The sequence below is a fragment of the Cavia porcellus genome, unplaced genomic scaffold (genome assembly GCF_034190915.1).
Source record: "Cavia porcellus strain 051 isolate PalLab524CR breed Dunkin Hartley unplaced genomic scaffold, mCavPor4.1 scaffold_12, whole genome shotgun sequence".
In the NCBI taxonomy this organism is placed as follows: domain Eukaryota; kingdom Metazoa; phylum Chordata; class Mammalia; order Rodentia; family Caviidae; genus Cavia; species Cavia porcellus.
Window position 1 is genome coordinate 54,857,246 of NW_026947495.1, and position 17,041 is coordinate 54,874,286.

The 17,041-nt window shown below is 36.8% G+C and overlaps 1 long non-coding RNA gene across 1 annotated transcript in view; it reads left to right on the forward strand.

Annotated features, from left to right (window-relative positions):
• LOC106025441 (uncharacterized) overlaps positions 1-13,482 on the forward strand; it is a 188,363-nt gene extending 174,881 nt beyond the window's left edge. Inside the window, exon 7 of the long non-coding RNA XR_010050833.1 lies at positions 7,609-13,482. This is a non-coding gene — a long non-coding RNA (uncharacterized LOC106025441). The remainder of the gene's footprint in view (positions 1-7,608) is intronic.
• The last annotated feature ends 3,559 nt before the right edge of the window (positions 13,483-17,041 follow it).

The window sequence follows — 17,041 nt, forward strand, 5'->3', positions numbered from 1 at the left end:
GGTAATAAGAAAACACAATTCAGTGTCAAGGTGCTCACCTTTTATTTAAAGATTTTACTTCTTTTGATCATTATTCTAATTAGTGCATTAAACAGGTGACATTTTTAAAAAGACACATATTTTCATGACAATATAAACCTTATTCAGTGCCCTTGACTTTCCTTGGTCACTTTTTTATTCTCTGGTAACATCTAATAGGAAGACTTACTGTTTGGAGGATGTATTCTTGACAGTGACTACCTGAAGAAGAAACATTTGTAACATCTACTCAACATTTTTGGTATCAGTAGTCTTTCAGAGCATACAATATCAGAAAGAGGTAATATGATTTCATGATTCCAATAAGCAGTTTGAGTGGGAATTCATCTCAATATGAAATTATACACTTTATTTTTCAGCAGTGATCTCTTCTGAAAAATGTAATAAGACAGTGAAAATTAGTGTATTTACTAAACATTAAAGGAGAGAGGACATTTTCTCTTTTTTTATTTAGATTATCTTTAATTTTAGTTAACACTGTTTTGAGTGTACAAGTTTTTCATATATTTTGCTAAATTTATTTTTTTTCCAGTTTACATAATATATTTTTTTATTTAAAAGGAAAAAGAGAAAAAAACAGAATAAAATAAAACAGTGTAAGGGTACAAGTAATACAGAACTACAAAAAGAAAAAAAAACAGTAAGATATCACCAGTTAATAGGTTACACACTATCATCTTTGAAACAGTGATTCAAGTCACAGGATCAAAGCATACAAAGTAAACATTCAAATAGTGAGACTACAAATAATTGTGTCAATGATCCAATCAAAAATATTAATATGGTCATCTATTTGACACTTAAACACATTTGCAGTTGTATCCTTTAGAGCACTTTTTTCCCTCTCTTTTTTACAATAAACTTTACACATTTTGGGTTTTATTACTCCTTAGTTCTTATTACTTTTTTTTGGAAGAGAATAAAGTAAAACATGGCAAAACAAAGCTGTCAGTCAAAACCAAGGATAGACATAGCACATGATGTAAAAACAGGGTACAAGGTTATCAACAATGGTTACCATAATGCCTCTTGCTTCTTTAAAAAGAATTGTCTATCTCATTAGGGAGAGAGGACATTTTCAAGCTTGCTTCAATAAAATAAATCTTAGATTCTAAATAGATACAAATCATAAACTTAGTTGATATTTGAAGAAAAACATTTTTTTTTACTCAAGTATAAATTGAATGCCCACTCCATGTGAAGCATTGTCCTGGAGTCTGTGAGGATTATTAACACAGCAAGACAGAATTCCTGCTTGTCTTAGTCCTTGCATCTAATACCTCAAGTTAGAAGATAGTGTACTTGAAATTTTGAATTTTTACATGGAACAAAGAGTTCCTAGACTAGTTAGGAAGAGTCCAAATCCAAACATTTTCCTTAGTAGGATTGGGCAGAGAGAATAAAGTATTTTCTCATCAGAAATTTTCTTAAATTGCTAGTATATTCTTTCCATAAACGGAAAATTTGACCCTGTTTCTAGGGAACCAAATAAAGAGAAGGTAAAAAGAGATAGGGAATATTTAGAAGGATGATAAAGCATGTTTATACTAAAACCAGTAACCTGTGAGCTGTGATTGAAGTAGAAGACTCAGGATATATAATGACTGTAAGAGTTTTTAAGCCCACCATCGATCCCATAGTGAAGCATAACAGCTAAAACTATGAAAGTTCAAACCCAAAACATCAAGGCAAAAACTTTAGGATTCTGAACTTGGCAATAATTTCTTAGATATGGCACCCAAAATGCAGGCAACAGAAAAAAATTCGGTTAATTGTACTTCATACATATCAAATCTTTTGTGCATCTTTCTATCTGAGAGGAAAAAAGCAACACATAGAATGAAAAAAAATTTTTCCAAGTCATATTATCTCAGAAGATTTTAATACCAACAATATACAAAGGACTCTACAACGAAACAAAAAACAACCACACTGGAACATGAGCCAAAGATCTGAACAGACATATATCCAAAAACCATACAAATTGCAAAATGCTTAACATCAATAATCACTAGGGAAATTCAAATCAAAATCACCATGAGATACTACTCCATACCCAATAAAATGGCTGCTGTCAAAATCAGAAGATGAATGTTGATGAGGGTGAAGAGAACCTGGAACACTTGAGCATTGCGAAGGGGAACAAAAAGTACTACAGTTTCTGTAGATAACAGCATCATGGTTTCTCAAAAAAATTAAAACTAGAATTGTCGTATGACCCAAATCCCACTTCTGGGTATATATTCTAGATTATTTAAAGTAGGAACTCACACAGTTGTTTGTATACCAATGTTTACAGCAGTATGATTCACAATAGCCTAAAGGAAGAAACACTCCAAATGTCCACCAAGAGATAAATGAACATGTGTCATATACATACCACAATATTATGCACACTTAAAAAGTAGTGACACTTTGAGATATGCAATGACATGCATAAACCTTGAAAAACTTCAGTTGGTGAAATAAGCCAGACATAAAAAGAATATGTCATATATACTTATATGAGGTATATGTAAAGTAGTAAAATTTATAGAGATAGTACAATGATGGATACGCATAACAAGTTTCCACAAGGAATGTAAGTATTTGTAATACACACATGTACTAATAACCTAAAAGTAAAGAATCATTAAAAAATTAGCTACATAGAAACATTGCTGTGTCTATGATATCATGGCAATTCTTAAGTAGTTTCTCAATAGGTTCACCAAAGGAAAGAAGAGAAGAAATAAAAGAGGGAAGGAAGAAAGGCATGCTCTTAATTTCCAGGAAATATACATGAAAAGAATTGTAATGCTGAGCCTTCTGAGATCTGCCCAGGGCAGATGCAGCATCCCTTCACCACTAGCTCTGGAATATCTGCCAGGGCTTCCCTCCCCACAAACCTCAATGGCACTGTTACCAGTGTGGATGCCAATTTTTGACCTACACAATTTTGGAGCTCAACCAGATGTATCTTAATGATTGAGCATCAACCCAAGACAAATCTATCAAAATTAGCTCTTTTTACCCCCCTTATTTAGCATTCTGCTTCTTAAGCAAATACTCCAAGAGACAGCCTTCACTTTAGGGGAGGATTTGAGTTTCAGCCTTTTTTATTGCAGCAACTTGAGTTTTTCACATATTAAAATATTATGTGCAAAGAAAACTAAATATTGTCATGCAGAATCAGTAAACCCAAACTGGCTGAAAAGAAGTGCTAGGGTGTACCAATGACAAAAAGCTAAACAAACTTATCAAGATGTGGTGAATGAATCACACTCATTCTTAAAAACTAATTTCAGTGAAAATGATGATTTTTAAATAAAATTATGTACAGTTATAAATAAATATGCATTTTTTAAAAATATGTAAGAAAATCTGCATATAAAACCCCAAAGAGGGATGCTATTATGAACAAGTTGTGATTTCTATCTTTAAAATAGACTCATTGTAGCATACCTGATATATACAAAAACATTACACATATAAATCTGATGATGGGTGTACATTAAAACAAAGTAGTCATCACCCTCAAAAATGTTTTTGTGCTCTTTTAATGTTCTTTTTTAAAATTTAGAATATTTAACATAGGGTCTATTCATCCAATCCACCATGAGTGTTATTAACTATAAGTAGTATGTTGTATAGTAGATATCTAAAACTTACTCATTTTGTATAACTTTATATTTATTAAAAATAACTCACTTCTTCCTCTGAAAACCACCATTTTATTTTGTTTCTATGAAGTTTGACGATTTTAAATTTGTTTAGTAATTATAACCATGCAGTATTTATTCTTCTGTGACTGATTTATTTCAGTTAGTATGTGTTTTGGATCTATCTGTATTGACACAAATGATATCATTTCCTTCATATTATTTTGAAGGTATAGATCACATTTTCCATTTGACTCTGAATTAATTTTGTATTTTTACAGGGGTAAAATGTATTTTTGAGATTCTAATTTTATTTGCTTTGTATACATACTTATGAGTAGGACTCCTAAATATGTCTATTTTTTATTTACTTAACAGGGACATTCTGGTATCAAACTTGGGGCCTAGTACTTGTAAGACAAGTCTTGCACCACTGAGCTGCCATTTTTGGTCTTCTATTTTTAACTTTTGAGTAGCTTACCTGCTCCTTTCAGCAGGGTACATACCATTTTATATCCTAACCAGTAATGGCCAGGAATTTCAATTCTCCACATCCTCACTCAACAGATAGATAGACAGACAGAGAGAGAGAGAGAGAGGGAGAGAGAGAGAGAGAGAGAGAGAGAGAGACAGAGAGAGAGAGACAGAGAGAGACAGAGAGAGACAGAGAGAGACAGAGACAGAGAGACAGAGAGACAGAGATGGAGAGACTAACTATTCTACCAGGTACAAAGTGATTCCTTGTCTAGTTTTGACAGAACCTTAGTAGTCTGTAGTAAACAAATTACCCACTCACAATCACAGATATATCATAGACTCCAGGGACCCCATTTCCCATGTATTTTATGTCTCACTTGAAGTAAGTGTCTAAGTGAATAGTGAACATTAAAATATTTGCATACAAAAGTATTACAAGGATGATATAAAATACATTTATTTTTAAACTCTTCAAGATAAATTTCTTGAACTACTGATGTTAAAGTAATACTTTAATTTACATATGTAATTGACTCTGTAAGACAAAGTCTTGGTTATACTTTGGTCTAGGTTATACTTGCATCAATTTGTGATACAATAAATGCTTACATTTCTCTAATTAAGAATGTCTAAATTCTTAATTTCTAGGACAAGAGTACCTCGGATAAACACTGATTCTTTATCTTTATTCTGCATAAAGTCACTTTGCTTCATCTACTTCTCCATCTTTCTAATATTCAGGATCTCAAATATGTGGTTTCATTTCTTTTTTCTTCTCCACTTCAGAATGAACTCCACCCTACATTTTATAATCACAGCCCTTTCCTTTCTCTTTCTTCATCTCTTGTCTACCTTGAGGAAGTCCTTTTTTTATGGTTTTACTTCTTTCCTATTAAACTAAAGAAAATTAACGTTGACAAAGTCAAGTCAGAGCAGTACAATGGCAATGCTGCACCATGGATGCAAAGTCACTCTATTTCTCAAGCAACCTCAATGACATTTCAAATATATAGATACACTTTTTTTATGTCTTCACAAGTTCCACCTTCAGTTGATTTAACATAACTACATCCTGTATGAATCAGTATACAAAGTGAACATTTAAGCAAACATCATTTTAAAAAAATTCTATAGTATTGTAGTTTCATAATTCACTATATTTAATGGTAAATAAGTGTCCTTTTTAGCTCCATTATTGATTAAAAAGCTCTGTATTACATGGTAACATAACCACTAGATATATTTGTTTAGGATAAGTACAAGTGTATTACTGAGACATATAACATATGTCATATATAACCAGGTATATGAATCGTATCATATTTATGTGCATACATGCATGCATACACTTATACAATTTTCTTTCTCATAGGAGAAATGTGTAGCAACACACTGTGGCACACAGCTGTAAACCCAGCACTTGGAGGTTGAGACAGGAAGATTTCCATGAGTTCAAGAACAGCCCGGGCTATATATATTGAGTTCAAGGCCAATCTGAACTACATAGAAATACCTTGTCTCAAAAAAAATACATACATAAATTAAATAAAATAATGGAAATGTGTACATTGTTTAAAAATCACTGTCAGTCCTCAGAAATTTAAAGTAATGTCTGCACCACAGTGTTCTCCACTGAAAGTGTGGCTGAAAGAAGGTTCTGTAAATTCCTTAATGTTCTGCTTAGCATTTATACAACCCCGATATATAAAACAGCTGAGTTAATATTATGACTCTTGGTGTTACTCTCTAGGTATAAATTTTTCCAACTATATTATGACAGGATACCTGTTCCTTATTCATTTTTAATCTTTGTAATATTACCCAAGACCTTCTCTTGCAACCAATGGTCTGTTATTTTCAGTAAATAAGGAATAATTGTGGGTTTCTGAAGAAAACAATAAATAAATCAATTAAACTACCCTTATTTGAATATTTGCTTTATAAAATTCTGATTTTTATTAATGTATGATGAAAATAGGGAAGATTATAGAGATTTTGGTAAATCTCTCCATGTTCAGAGAATTTACTTGCTTATTTAAGAGCTCAAAGCTATGTTCCTCATGAGTACATTACCAAAGTAATATAGATGAGAAATTTCTGTTATGCTTTTTAAAAACTTCCTTTCCTATGGTAGGCATCAGCTGGGGATGATGGCAGACGCGTAAAATCACAGAGCACTAGAAGGTGGGAGGATTGCAAATTACAGCCCAGGCTGGACAATTCAGCAACTCAGTGAGCCTGAGGCTGTGTCCCAAAGTTAAAACAATAAATAATAAATAAGGCTGGAGATGGAGCTCAGTGAGAAATGTTTTGGTTCAATCCTGTACCTCGCACACACACATACATACATACATGCACCCCCTGCAAACACACACACACAATGATATGGCTGTTTCATGATACACTAAGACGAGGTCAGCTCTACCACTAAACTGTTCTGTGCCAAAGTAGAATCCTGATAGATTGGGTTAAAAAGCATACTGACACTAGAGTTAGACACTCAGCAAATTTCCAGTTTTGGATACCCTTCTATGATTTTTAACTGATTATCTTTAGACATTTAATATAAAATTTTGACAACAGCAAATAACTGAATACCAAAAGAATGTCATGAAGTATTTAAAATGGAATGATCCTAAGTAAGAAACGCAGTTTTAACTATCTTTAAAAATAGGGCAAACAACATTATCACTATTCTCTAAAATAGAATTAAAAGTAACAACGAAAACTTTGTAGATAGTATCATTTATATTCAAACATGAAATTGCAATATATGTTGATTATGACATATTAAGTTGGTCATATTCATTTAGGTAGCATTGTTCTGAACACCTAGTTACCATTTGTGAGCCACTGAAAGCTGCTCTTAGAAATAGATATACCCTTTTTCCACATAGTAAAACTGCATTTGAGAAATTAGTATGCGACTAAGACCACATGTTGATCAAAAGAACTATCTAGCAAAAATACTTTTTTCTCTACATTAACTTGAACACAAGTTTATTTATCTGTGTCTTTAGAACTTTATAAAAAAAAGTACCTTTAAGAATGCAGCACTAGAGATGTAATATGCCCTTCAAAGTTTGAAAGGTATTTCTTTGCATTGCCATTCTTATAAGAATTCACTCCTGAATATCAAGTTATCTCCTAGGTTTATAAGAATTGGCACTTCTCTGCTCATTCCCGGAATTTCCCTAACCCAAGTTTGAATAGTGTGATGGATTGATAACTGGTGGTCAACTCATAATACCAGCTGAACTGAATCAGCATGGTGCTGAGAGTTGATGGCCCATTTAAGGACTGTTGCTAAAATAAACAGGAGAACTGGGGAGGAAGTGTGGTGTCCTTGGTTCCCCTGGTTGTTATTTATTCTCCTGCTGCCATAGATTCTCCTGGAGGACCTTACTGAGCTTCTTTCCTGATAAAAATTTGACTGTTCTCATCATCACAGGAGCTCAGGACCTTGTTGTTGCAGAAAATGGCTGCAGTTCACTTTGGGGAAGTTCTGGTCCTTACTTCAAGCATCAGTTCCTGGCTCTAGAGGAGAAGATGGTGTTCAGTCTCCTGGAGAAGCTCGTCATGCTGGCTTCCTGATATGAACTCGGCTGCTCTCATCATCAGAGGAACTTGGGACCTCACAGTTATTGAGGATGGCTGTAGTACTTTTCAGAGGAGCACTTTATTCTGAACATTGCTTCCTGGCTCCAGCGCAGAACCCTCAACCTACTGGCACAGATCCTTGACCCTGCTCGTAAAGACTTTCTAGCTTCCACTCCTGACCTTTGGGCCTTACCAGCACAGATCTATGAAACAGCCTTGCATGAGTCATTCTCACAGGCTCTGTACCTCCAGCTGGACTTGTGGGGACACTGTCATGGGCTCTAGGTCTTCAGCCGGACTCCTGCAGGACACTGCTGTGGGAGCCAGGCCCTCAGTTGGATTCCTTAGGTCTTCCTGTGTGGACAGATTTCCTGCACTTCTTGTGTCTGACTCTTCTAGTGACTACTACAAAATACTTCAATACATATGGGCCCTGTATTGTCTTGTGCTCTTTACAATCCCTAACTACAACAAATATTGCCAAAGAGAGTATTATGTTAAGAAGGAAACAAAAACACCACTTCAACTTTGTAATACTTTTGTCCTGAAATGCTTTCATATTTATAAAAATTGGCCTCATCCGATTGAGCCAAAGGAAAGTTAATTCTGTACTTTTATGTAAAGAAAGCAAATGCATAATTTACCGGTGAAAGTCTATTATCCTATTTGAAATTACCTGTAGATAGCAAATTATCCTTACTGTAAGTCCTAAAGTAACACTGTCCATTGAAACTGAAAGAATAGTCATTTTAAGATATGTAAAGCATAAAATATTGTATTTCATCATTATACAACATAAAGGAAAAATACAATGGATTTTTAAAAATTTGTTACAGTAAAAGATACATTGCCTTTAGCTCCCATCAAAATATAACTCCTTAGTCTGAACACAATTTTCTCATCCTTCTTGCTACTTTCTGGGAAAGTTCTGGAAGTCTTTTTCTGTGAATCTTTCAATCAGTTAGTAGCATTCACCTTCCATGGTCATTTTGACTTTGGAGAAGAGTAAGAAATAACAGTGGATGAGAACCTTGGATGAGGACCCATCATGATGTTTTTATTTGACAGAAATTGCCATAAATATTTGACTAATGTGGGGGGATTAAAACTATACTCTTTAATTTTAAAGAAATATTAGAATAATAAAATACAAAGTACCATGAATCGCCTTCAAAATAATCTCCCTTACTTTGAGCACACTTACCTCATTGTTCTTGGTAATGTATCTTTCACAGTAATAAATTTTAAAATTTAAATATTTACCATACTTGTCCATCGTGCAATATCTAACATTCTGTAATTTTTCCATTTTCCCTGTTTTATTTGTTTGCATAAAATGAGCAGTACTAAATGTTGTCACACATTACACTCAGTGAACTCATTCCTAATTTTTAAGAACCACCAGTAACCCTATAGGATCCAGATCAGCATACAACATAGACAAAATTTCATTTAAAATCTCTATGGAAATTTGTTGTATTTATACTTCGCTGCATCATTATAATCTTATTAATGGTTCTTTAGAAGCTCAATTTTTCAATTTTTGCACTAATAATTTGACTTAAAAGTACAGTGATACCAGCTTATGTATCAAATGCTTATAAAATAAGACATAGGAGAGAAGAGGAAAAATTGAATGAAAGGTATTTATTATACCACAGGACGTTGGTTAATGACAATGTAAATGTAACCCCACCCTCTAAATCTTCAAACAAATAATTACAGACAGAATTAGAATTTTCTTGTATTTTATAAGTGATTCAGAAACTTTTGTAAAAAAATCTATGAAGACTTAAACAAATTTATGATGGATAATAGCAGTCTCTCACCACACTTGACACAACAAAAGGAAATCATAAAACAAGTAATAGTGAAGTTATAATTAAAGTAATGGTGTATTTTAACAATGTTCTATGGCATTTCTGGCTCCCTGTTGTATCAGTTTAAAAACTGAAACGTAGGGGCTGGGGATACAGCTCAGTGGCATTTAAAAAAAGCCTGAAAGGTATTCCATTTTTCATATTAAAAGTAGCAGTAACTGCATGTTTTCCTCTTACAGTGAATTTTGTTTTAAAAAAGAAAAAAAGAGACCTTTCTCAGCATTGCTAAAAAAGGTATAGAAAATTTAATTCTAAACATAATGTCAAGTCAAACTTTCCTATGGCATGGTATGTGTACTGTTTGTGTTCAAGGCAGTCCTCCTTCCCTCCCTGCTTACCATGGTCTGGCATTTTTCCTCACCACCTATAAGGGCTACAGCCGTCCAAACTTCATTCTACTTCAGCTGCCAAGAACTGATGGCTTCCCCTAGTGCCTAAAGCCATTTCTTTCCAGCAATGCAGACAGGAGAGAGAAAGCAAAACTTTCAATGAAGAAATGTCATCTTACGTTATGGCACACCACCAAAACTATTCTCTCATTTTCCACAAAGGTATTCTGCTGAGCTCTTTCTCATACATCTTTATATTAAAAATTACTCTCATAAAATCCTATAAAATCTAATTTACTATTACCTTGCCACCTCAAGTGGTTCTCTAACTCTATGTAAGAAAGATGTCGCAATGCTTTTGTGCAAAATAAATGATCTAACTTGTAACAGGACCATCACTCAGTATACAAATATATTGCAATATTGCACAATAACCACAATTTAGCAAAATCCCTAATGACAATTCATGAAAGAATTTAGTCCTTCAAGATGAAACACAATTACCAAAATTTTATCCAGCACAAACTACAACAATGACAAAATCATGTGGTTGGCCACATAACTAAATAAACAAAATCATTAAAAAATAGTCTCCTAGTTGAAAGCTAAATTTAACCAAAAATGAAAAAATATATATTTGTTAAGTTAGTATCTTTTAGTACTCTTGAAAAATAAAGGGATAAGGAGTTTTATTGTTGCAAAATATGCATATAGTAAACACATATGTATATGTATATACATGTAAGTTATATGTACAAACATATTACATACAGTTTACTGCATTATCACTAACCAGCATAAACTTTGAAGCCTCCATCGCTCTCCTTGGCATGGTGACGGGTCTTCACAACCCACATTTGCCACCGAGCCTCACTCAGTGAGTGCTTTGTGCTTGTGAGACTTTTGCCCCTTGCCCCTGGAGTAGACATCAGGTCACGTGGACACTCAATCCATGACCTCAGCTTCACCTGACCAAACTTCTGTCACCAGGGCTCACTCTGGTATCCATACTTATTAAAAAATAAAATGTAAATTTAGTAGTTACTGAGTGATCTTCAAATCACTGGTAAAAGATACAGACTTAATAATGTTAACACTGTAAAGTAGTAGTCACTCATACTAAAATTAGATTAGTTTATGCACTTCAATTTTTTCTTAAAGTATATTTTAATACAGTGGTAGTCACTACTTCCTAAGAATATTATATTTCATTTATTCTTGAAATTTTGTAGCTTGATGATACTTCTGAAAAACGAGACTTCATCTCAGGATATTTTAATTTTACCTCCTCAAAATCATAGCACAGCGTTGTAATCATACTTAATATTCATTAACTAAAAAAACCTGAATTACAGAATATATATATTTCCAGGGTTTGTGAGTACTATGATGAAATGACTCATATCTCTGTATATTTTTACATGCATATCAACAAACCTACTGCTCCATGCCAGATACTATTCTGGAAACTGGATTAACAATAGAGACATAATATGGGATCTTTCAGGGCACTTGTATGCAAACCTGAAAAATACTTAGATGCCATAGTAAATGCTATGAAGGAAACCAGAAAGATATCAAGAGCAAGACTAAAAGGAGACAACTACTATGACAAAGCAATCAAGAATGATCTGTCTGAGACTGAGACATTTGAGCTGAGATGTGGTTTGAGTTAGTCATCCAAAGATAGGAGGGAAATAGGTCAGCACCGAGGACAGCATGTGGAAAGGCCTTATGGAAGTGACATTGCTTCATGTGTTCTAGTACTAAGAGCCCCTGGTGGCAGGAGCACTTACATGAGGGGAAAATGTTGAGGTTGGAGAGAAGCAAGGTTCAGAGAGTCAACTGTATAGGGCAGGAAGGAATTTGCAGTTAATGTTCAACAATCTTGGTGTCTCAGTGTTTTCTTGTTTTTCAGAGTTGTCATGGACCAAGGAATACTGGGAAATGAATTATGGAATTAGTCTCTCTGGAGACTAATGTGATGGTTGTAGTAGGACTCCAGGTAAACTAAGATAATGACATAAACGTACTTAGGGGCAGTGTAGATCTAGAAAGGAGGATGGAAAAGATAAAATGAGAAGTCTAATAGAACAGAGGTATATTTGGGAAAGAAGGCTTGATAGACTATATGCAGGCTAAATAAAGATGAAATGTGACCACAAAGAAGAGACAGTAATGAAAGGTAACTTCATCACTCAGTGTATGTGAGACAGTTTAAGGGATAATCATAAACTATCACCACTAGGATATCTAGAAAGAGTCCATTATGTTAAGAAAGTTTATCTCCTTTACAAGGCATGACTAATACGTCTTAGAAAAGTACCATGCCCAAATGATTGATCATTTTTTGTGCCTAGATCTTGTCACTTGAACAACTAATTCTAAGATAACAATATGCAATATATTAACTAATGTTAATTTCCTAGTATTGTTTAAAAATTCTGTATCATTCCTACCCTTTTTTTGTTTTGCTTTTTAAAATAAAAAGTACCACGCCATTTCAAAGTCATTTACATATCTAGTAACAATAGAATTTAGAAAAACATATTTTTATTAACTGTACAAATGCAAAATTCTTTTTTCCTTGCCTCAAAGAAAATGCCTTAGATATTAAATACGGTGAATATAACTTCACTGATTCTCCCTCTGAATTTTCCTTTGCTGGCAAAATTCACCTCAGCAACAAGTAGCAAAAACACAGAAGCATTACAACAGGATAGATCCCATGATTCCTGTGTGCCTGGGGAATAAGAAGCCACAGAGATGCTCTGGGCAGAGAGCCAGAACTGACTCAGCTGTCTTCTGTGGAAGCATCAGGTACCCTGTGGGCCCGGCTCTGTATTATAGAAGCCTCCATAAAATACGTTACTGTGGTCCATGACCTCACAGTGGTTCACTTCCACAAGGAAGCCTCTCTTTAAATACTCATAAAATGTAGAATAAAATAAAATAAAATAATAAAAAAATTATAAATGAAAAACAGTATCTGAAGCTAAACTACTGTCAATTACCTAAATGTCCTCCATTATATCAAAGGCCATGTTTTGTGCAGCGTTTTGTTTTGAATGAGCTACTCAAACAATCTGAATCCTCAGTCTAGAGATCAGACAAAACTGGCTTTCAATAATTTTTTTTTTAAAAATACTACTTACTATTTTTAAGGAAGTAAATTTTAGTTTTGATGCTTTAAAATCCACAGGATAAGAATTCAGAGACTTTCAATAAACTAGGCAATTTAATAACTGAATTTGGCTTGCAGATAACATATACACAGGTTTTATTGATAATAAAACATATTTAAAGTTAGTAAAATGAAAAAAACCAAGATTTAAAAAAGCTTTCTTGTGTCCTGAGGAAAAAAAGAATAGAAAAGACTATTGAAAACCTTTCTGAAAATAACTGCACTTCCCAAAGCTGCCTTCACCCTCAGTAACTGAAAATCTATTCTTTCTTTAAAATCACTTTCATTTGATTTTTATCTTATTGAAATAAACTTTTTCAAAATTCCCCTAAGCTTTTTGCTCATGAAAATTGCTCTTATTTTCAGAAGAGGCGTAGTTTGTTATAAATGCAAACAATTTTTGTAAATGCTACAATTGTGTGTTAAATTTACAACTACCACAAAAACTGCCATTGAAGTGATTAATTTGATCATCTTTCTTTGTTCTTACGTCTTTCAGTGAAGAACGAAAATACCTTTTTTTTTTTCTAAAAGTGCATGAAAGTTTCAGTTGAAAGGGATAAAACGTTAAAACAAGTCTCAATCTTGTTTAAATATCGCTGGAGAGCGCTTATTTGCTTAAAGAAACAGACCACCGCGTTGAGAAAGACGAAGAAGCGGTCCTGAGTGTTACTGGCGTCTGTGAAGTACTGGGGCGCATCCCCGTCCCCCACAGGTCGCACCCGCGAGGCCAGGCTGCGCGCTGCGCTTTGTGGATGCGCAACACTGCGCACGCTTTTGGCAGGTAAAGAATTATGAGCAGACCCTGGTACTGAACTGCATCTAATAGCGTCGCGAGGGTAGACAAAAATAAAATAAAATAAAAAATAAACTCCTGTGCATGGATGTGTACTCTTCCGGTACACACCCAGAACCTGGTAGCAACCCAGAGTCGGAACCAGCACAGCAGCGGTTTTGCTATTGAAACAGCTGCCTTTCCAGCTTCTTTCCCCCCTTTGCGGAAATCACCCCACAAAGCTTCCTTCCTGAACTTCGCAGGTGGCGTAACACAGAGAGATCAAACCAGGGCGCAGGAGAGGGACACAGGTGGGTGTGGCAGCTGGCGCGAGGACTAGGGCGAGGTTAGCAGCTCCCCTTCCCGCCCACCAGAGGAGAACAAGGAAAAGGACGCACTTACCGGCGACCTTGCCCACGGACGTGCCCACCTGCAGGGTCCGGCCCGGGGCAGAGCGCCGGGGCGCAGGGAAGCGGTCCCCGCTCGCGGGCTCTCAGCTTCTGCGTCCTTCTCTTTCACTGGGATCCTGTGGTTCGGCCGACACCTGCCACCGCCGCCCAGCGGTACCCAAGCTGGCCCAGCCCGGCCTGCCGACCCCGAAGCAGGCTGCCGCCGCTGGAGCGCGGGCGAGGGCTGCACAGCACTGAGCCCGGCTTCCAAGGCGCGCCCCGGGAGCCCGCCACCCCGCCCTCCGCGGGCACCGCTCCGGCTCCCTCTGCACCCGCCCTCCGCGCCGGGTCCCCACCCCTCGCTCCTTGCTCCACCCTGCGAGCTGCGCAGGGCGTGGATCGAGCCCCAGGGCGGCGGAGGGATGCGGCAGTCTCGCCCCCCAGCGCTTGTAGCGGGCGGAGGAAGGGTCGCCAAAACCGCGCGGTCACCTCATTGGGTGGGGCGTGTGCGTGTGCGCGCGCCTGTGTGACCAGCAGCCAGAAGAGCCCTGTCTGCCCTCATTAGCCCCTTCCTTCCTGCTCTGCAGAATCTGGTAACATTTCCGAGAAGCCACTTTGTGGATTGGTGGCAGAGGCAAAGAAAAACTCCGGGAGGAGGGAGGTGGAGACCTATGGCCAAAGCCTGGAGCTGTGGGAGTGGTTTATGGAGCCATGCAGCTTCCCCTGGCCTGTATCCTCTGGGCCCTGGGCTCTGGGCTTTGTGGCTGGGAATTTGGTACCTGTCCCACGGTTTTGTCTCTGGAGAGTGGGGTGGTGCCGCTCAAAACCCGTCTTTAGGCTGTGATTTTTGTTTTCTTCTTTATAATCGATTAGGCTGCCGCCTTCCAGGCAGGCTAAGAATGCATTTTCTTTAGAGGGTGGAGTGAGGAGTCAGAGGTAGTCACAGGTGGGGAGGGAGAGCCGGAAGAACTTATGTTTTCCCAAACTTGGAATCAGTCTATGTGCACCATCAGCCAGTCATACGGGTTCTGGATCCCAGAGTTGGATAGAGGCAAATGTGCAAAGAAATCTTTATAATTACGTCTATGTGCGTATGCCTGTGTTCCACAGGAGCCTTTGAGGAAAAGCAATGAAAACAAGATTCAATTAGCTTTCTCAAAGAGAAACAGGAAATTTCCACCACGGGAAGACGTCAGCTTGTAGCATCAAAAGGCAGACCATTCTGAAGTGTTAACACTGGTAACAAACGCTTGCAGCTACTGTATATTGTTCCCACATCTTCAGTCCCGAAAACCCCAAAGTCTACCTTTATTGACACTTTGTGAGCTTCTAAGGTTTGCCCTGGAGCTTTGGATCCTCTAAACTTGCATCATAAAAGTATAATTGAGAGAAGGAAACGTTCAGTTTCTGTGGTTCTACTACCCAGTGAACTGAGTCACTTGGGATAATCTTCAGTGCCACGCAGAATAAATCATTTCAGATACCCTTCAAGACTGGACATTAAATTTGGGCTCTATTTCAGCCAACCAGATTATGAAGGCATGGGTTTCTGCAATAACCCAGCAGCTAAAGGAGAAGACATTCTTTCAAGACACTTAGAAACTTTTAATTTCTTTATGTGTGTCTGGAGCTGAGAATTTGAATCTTGTGATCCTATGTTCCTTTATCGATTTGCTCTCACAGTTAGACGACTTTAGATTTTCTATGAATATTTTGCGGTCATTGTCTTCCTTCACTAGTTTGCCCAGAGATGCAGAGATCAACCTGCTAGCATCGTTATGTTGCCCACTCTGCCAAAATTACTCAGGAGTGTCATATTCTTTACACCTCACAAGTGGTGAATTAGTATGCTCGGATTCACATTGCATATTACTCTAAATTGCTCACACCAGAGGCTATCAAAATTCCCCAGTGTCAGAAGAGATCATGACTTTAGGACTTTAGGATTCTTCAAGTTAGCCAACATCAGGAACCACTAGTCATTAAAGAATTTCATTTTTATAATTCTGTTTCTCTAGAGGCACTCCTGATACCAAAATCTGTATTATTCAGTGCTTACTAGATAAACAGATTTAAATCAAGATATACAAGTATTAAGAATTTACAAAACTGACTTACAATGTCCATCCGCAGGGCGGTCTGTGCACTGGACGTAACTATCTGTGCTGCCAAATGCTTGGGACTCATTGTGGTGTCCTGTGCAGTTCGGCAGTGGAGCGAGCACTGAAGGGTTTGCACTACAAGCTGGGAGACAATGTCTAGGGTGCAAATGAAGACTAGTGTTCCGGGAAGAAGCAGAAGCCAGCCTTCCTTCTCAGTTTCCCTTTTATTCCATTCAGGTGGCAAGTGTATTGGGTGGTATCACTCACATGCAGGGTGGATCTTCTGTGTTTAGTAAATCCTTCCAGCCACGCCCAGAACTATGGGGATCCAATTAAGATGGACATTCCTTACTCAAATTGACAGGATCAGATAACTATCACAGATTAGGGTAGAATGTTTGAGAAAAGGGAAACAATGAAATGAATATTTCATGAAATGAATATTTGTAGATTATCAGTGAAGAGCTCTGAAGGTCTTAGCAACAGGATCTAAGACAGAGAGGCTGGGCAGTCTACCTAAGCCTTGTAATCAGAACTGATTAGTTATTTGTGTAAATCCTCACAGTCTGTATTCCAAAACTGGTATTTAAAAATTCCATAGTGAAACTGAGGAGTTGGCACAGTG